The sequence below is a fragment of the Coffea arabica genome, chromosome 9e (assembly GCF_036785885.1).
Source record: "Coffea arabica cultivar ET-39 chromosome 9e, Coffea Arabica ET-39 HiFi, whole genome shotgun sequence".
NCBI classification, from domain to species: domain Eukaryota; kingdom Viridiplantae; phylum Streptophyta; class Magnoliopsida; order Gentianales; family Rubiaceae; genus Coffea; species Coffea arabica.
The window spans coordinates 13,137,227-13,143,226 of NC_092327.1; positions in this window are offsets into that span (position 1 = coordinate 13,137,227).

Here is a 6,000-nt window from a genome sequence, read left to right on the forward strand (position 1 = left end):
AAACTTTAAAATGACTAGATTAAATGGAAAAAGCATAATAGTTAATTAGATGTCAAGATATTGTGCATTATACTGAATGGATTAAATTTAATCTGAGTAGAAGACATGACAATATCAACACCTCATTGGTTTCTTGCCTTTATCCTTGCCCTTAGCCTTCTCACAAGGTGTCGTGGGGGGCGACAATATCGAGTACGCAGTCACCTCTGACGATCGCGAAGTACTCGCTTTCTGATAACCAGGCCAGGCACTTGTCAAACATTATCAGATGGTTCATCATCATCACCAGCATTATCGGGATGAAGATAATCCTCACCAGTCGACTCAACAATCGCATAACTAACATCACTGTCTCTGGAACAATAGTGATAAAAATGTCTTGGTTAAACGTGTCCTGACGTGGCCCCTAATGGAATTTGAGTAGGCATGACCACAGTGTGACTGAGACTGGAATACACCGGAGGCCTAGAACAGGAGATCCACCTCTTTTGGTGCCAAGTAAATCATATATTTGGCTAAGATCAGCATGTAAAGAACCTCCTGATGTAGTGCCCACGAACCCGAATGCAAGTATGTATGGAGAGGAAGTGAACTACACACCATAACTAAGAAAGTGTGGCAAAGACATAAAGTGTGGCGATGTAGCAAAATGTGCCCCAGTCGACCTTTTGACAGTAGGAGGTTCAGCTTGTTGCTGATGATCCTCCGATGCAGGAACTCCCTCATCACACAAGTCATGCTTGTGATGCCTAACTCCGTTTAAAGATACTGGTACTTGAGTAAGGACATGTCGAACTGGCCTTTGATAGGGGACGTGCTGTGATTGCGTTTGAGTCTCAAATAGCGCCCAATCACCAACTCTCATGCAATCGTGTCGGTGAAAGTGCTGCATAGACTCAAATGCGGTATCAACAATCGTCGCTAACCATGGATGATAAGGATCTTCTGGGTTATCAAGGTTGAGCGCGTCATGCAATTGCTGCCCAATACGTTGCATGGTATCCATCTAATTCCAAAAAAATATACAAGTTATTAATATCTAAGGTAGACTACAAATTAACAGGAAATAATAATTATGACTCAGTACATCAGGACGTGTTGTAAAGGAAGAAATTACCAGATATTCCATTTATCCCGCTACACCTTGGAGCATTTGTCGCGACTACAAATATTGTTGTTTTGAAGGCGTAATATACAAGATGGTGTGGTTGTGGTAGCATTGGCGATAATCATCTGAGGGCCTGAATCTATTCGTAGGATCTACCTGGACAATGGCATCGGCACGCGAATCTGAATAGGCTATCCAATATCTATGAAAATGCGCCCAATTTCTTCTTGGAAATCTAGCTCGACCAAGCTGATGTAAACCCTTATGATCGATGTCAATAGGCTCGGGAATATTTTGTACTAGTCCGAACTGATGCATCACTCGGTCTGGAAGATGAAACTCAACAATATGCCAAAAAATCAATGAGACCTTTGCTCACCAAATATGTTCTCTCTTTCTGCAGTACTCGAGTAGAAACGGTAATATTCCAGCACTATATGGCATCCAGATGAACTATCACAAAAACATACTAGTTAGGCTATGGCAATGCACTCAACGATTAACAAATGCATACAAGGTAATATAAACAAAACAAAATAGTACCTGATTCATTGTGAGCAAGGCCAACTACTCTCGATAATGCACTATTGGCTGACCAGGAGTTCATAATCTAAACACTCATCTGTAAGGGTGTCAATGGGTTGGGTTTGGACTCGGACTTGACCAAGATTTGATAAATTTTTTCGGATTTGGATTGAAAAATAATTCCGATACCCGGATCCGAACACGTACCCGTTTACTCTAACAAAAAATGGGTCGGATACGGGTCCATATCCAACCCAGACCCAAATAATATATTAACAATTATAAAATATAAATATTTCTAAATACATTCTTTTACTAAATTAACAATTTAGTGATAATTTTGTAGATTGATTTGTGGTTAGTTTTGGATTGACTATTGCGAGTTATTTGTGATTTACTTTGTAATTTGATTTGTTTAAGTTTGGAGATTGGATTTGTGATTTGCTTTGGATTTAATTTTGAAATGTTTAAGTTTGGATCTTTTCTTTCCGGGTAGATCTGAACTCTACCCGAGACCCGTCGTGCCTAGTTCCAGGACTCTAAGGTCAAGACTCGTCGCGTATACTGGTCAGGTCCGGGTCTACTATATAAAAACAGGTCTAGGTCCAGAATTTTGAATTTCGGCCTGATCCCGACCTGTTAACACCCCTACTCATCTATCCATCTCCCTCAGCTAGGGTAATCGCCGGTCACATGTCGAGGAGCAATATCAACATGAATGATCGGGATTTGTTCCCATGCCCAAAGCTATTGCATGAAGAAAATTTACATTGAATAAGAAATACCGCACACTGAAACAAACTCACTGACCATAATATTATGAGATGATACATATATTTCAGTTACCTGTAGTAGCAAGTAAGTTCCACCAATAATCTTAGTAGATGCACAAGATGTCAGACACATTCACGAGTATAAGTAGGCCAAGACTACGCTTCCCTAACTGTACTCATTCATCACCTGCAAGTCAGTCACATAATCCAGCCAATTTGTACTCACATATTTCCTATCGATTTAATTTAGCAACGATTATTAGCTATGATTTAATTTATGGTTTAAACGATATAAGGGTACCTTTGATTCCTAAACTTTTGAGTCAAATTGGTCTGCACATGAATTAAGAAAAATCTATGGACTATTACTGGTTCACTCTATGCTAGAAGAGTCCACATTGCATTGATTATACCGTAGCGGCGATTCAAAATGATGCATATATTCTGAATATCACCACAAACATGTATGCATAACAGCCTCATAAACCAACTGTAACAACGATTATTCTCCTCATCTACCAGTACGAATGCCAAAGGAAAGAGGTGCTTCTCAATGGCAGTGAGTAATTTTCCACGGTATGGCCTCTTTAGAAAGGTTCCATCTACATAAATAATAGATTTCAAATGACAAAATCCTTGGATTGTGGGACCAAATGCCCAAAAATATAGTCAAAAATCGGATTGGAAGAAGTGCTCAGTGGATGACGATCCCAAACAACTACAGTGCTCGGATTGGTATGCTGTAACTCCTACACATACGTTGGCAGCTCTGCAATGGATGACGTCCAATCGCCATACACAATATCAATAGCCCTACGCCAGCCATACCAGGCTTTCTTATACAACACATCGTAGTGAAATTCTTTCTTCACAGATGTTTGATGGACCATTCATTATATGTGGGATGATGTGCTCTGCTATTGTGTTTCCACTCAATTGCCTATGGTCATTACTACTACTCACACGAAGACATGTATGCTCATCGGCAAGTGTGACAATCATCCACATCTTATGCAATTTATGTAGGTTTGCCCTAGGCTGCCAGTTGCACAGAGGTGTGGAGTTACAAACCCTACATTTGACATATCATGCTATAGGAGTACTTTCTCGAACTTTGAACTCCCTATTTTCCTTTATGAACCATAATTTAATAGCTCACTTTACATGTTCCTTTGTTTCAAATAATTGCCCAAGTTCTGACTCATTCGTGCACTCATTCCACAACTTTAACTTCTCAACACCACTTGCATTTAGGGGGTCAAACTGTAATGCAACATCAAAACCTGCCTCATATCGCAGTTGTGGTCCCTCATCAAATCTCCAATTGCCACTACCACCCGATGATCTCGTGTGAAGGCCTCTTCACTTGGGTGGCCTTCCCCCCAGATGTACCGTTAATGCGGTCCTCATCATCAGAATCATCATCTGGCTTTGGTTCGGAGTCCGCATCGACATCGACAATGCCAATGTCAATATTTTCAATGGCTTCAAACACTGTAATTGCATCAGTGTCCAGACCACATCTCTCCATGGGTGCCATGGGTATTACCAGATGACTACTGCTAGGATGATTCAGTTCGATGCGGCATCCACTACCTTTCCTCTGACCTCTACTAGTCGGTCGAACATCTCCACAATTTAATTGGGTCAATTGACTTTCGTATAAGCCAATTGTCCCCAATACATCCATCTATTCTGATCCGTGAATGTTTGGGCCTCAATTCTCATCTGGACTTCCAATATGCAAGTTTTGCGTATTGTCTTGGCTAAAGGCTAAAATTGGCACCACCTCAACATATATCTCTATCCCATGATCACTATTGTCTTTCAAAAACCACATCCCATCGACTCCATTATTGTCCACTAGGGGTATGGCACCGAACACACCATTTTGCAAGTAATTCTGAAATGCCAAGCTAATTTTATGACTATTTCAATCAAGCCCCATAATGTATACGATATCTACCAATTCATCAAAACCCACCTTTTTAGTAACAAACATGACCTTTTTGGGCACTGGTGGATGATGTGATATTGACCCTCCAGCATATATAATTTTTATTCCCCAATAAAATTGAACCATTGAGCAATTACCACTCGACATGTTCCACCTAATCTAGCACTGTGATCATTAATTTAATATATATCACCCTCGACAAAAATACCATACCATAACAATATTATTTACACCTACTTTAACACTAGCAATGCTAATTGCACGAACATAAAATAGTAACCAGAATAATTATGCATAGATACATTACTAACCCCAATTTCTGCAAATATTTAGATTAACGTCTACATTCATTACGCGTTTTTAACTTCTATGTTAAATTACTCACAAATAAGTACGTTAATTTTTACTAAGTCCAATCACATTAGTACCTAATACATTAACCACGTGCTCAAAAAAACACTTTAATTCTGCTATTACCACCAAATCAATTGCACCTATTGTTTAAAGTTTAATCTTCTCTTAATTACTTTATTCGCACGGTAATACTATATTAATTGGCTAATAACACTTAAACTAATCCATTCAGGAACTTAGTGATATGGCTATAAGCTAATTTACCTAATTAGAAACTTGCTAATTTAACTACTCACATGCCTAATTAAAATACTGAATGTTACATTATTTGGCCAATTATTTTTACTACATTTTTTCTACAACTTATTGATTAGTACTACACTATTTGACTAATTATTTACACTGTTAACATAACACTATAATAATACTTTCAATTGGAGCTGACAAAAAAGCCCAAAACCCAACAACCCGCCCAACCCACCCATTAATTTGAAAGGATGGTTTGGGTCAATTGGGTTATGAGTTTTGTTGGATTGGGTAAGAATAACCCAACTTATTCATTAGATGGGTTGGGTTTTTTATTTGGGTACCCAATACCCAACTTGTTTAAAAGTAATTCAAAATAATAAATACAATAGTCAATACACATATGCCCAACTATTTGTATTTGGACATGTGTTAATAATTCATTGATTAATTTGTATTCAAAATTCTCATATATATATATATATATTTTTTCAATCAATTTTTTTACTTTTTATTTAAAATAAAAACTCATGCTTATTTTACTTTTATAACAGTAGTTAAACTTGTTCAATTTCTATAATAATTTATTATGCCTTTTAAGAGTATGTTGTTTTCCTCCCCTTTTTTTTTCTTTTTTTTTTGTGGTTGTTCTCCAGTTGCTACTTGCTTTTGTTTGTTAATATTTCGTGCACGTAAAATAGAGTTTTAAATGTGTTTTAATTGCATTCCTTTTTAATATTTCGTGATTGCTTTTGTTTGTTAATATTTCGTGTACGTATAATATTGTACAAATTTCTTTTTTAACATTTCAGCATTATATAATTTCAGATTCTTCAAATTTACAAATAAAAGCTTACTTTGTATCAGCCTAATTTGTCGCTAATTCAAAATAATGCGATCCCGATGTGGTAAAAATGTCAAAATAGTTCATGAATTCTCCTCTCTTCAACTAAACTTACAAAGCACATCATTTTACTCCCTAATTCTAACAACAAATAAACAGTTTGGCTAATGGAATTAATAGATATTCCTATAAT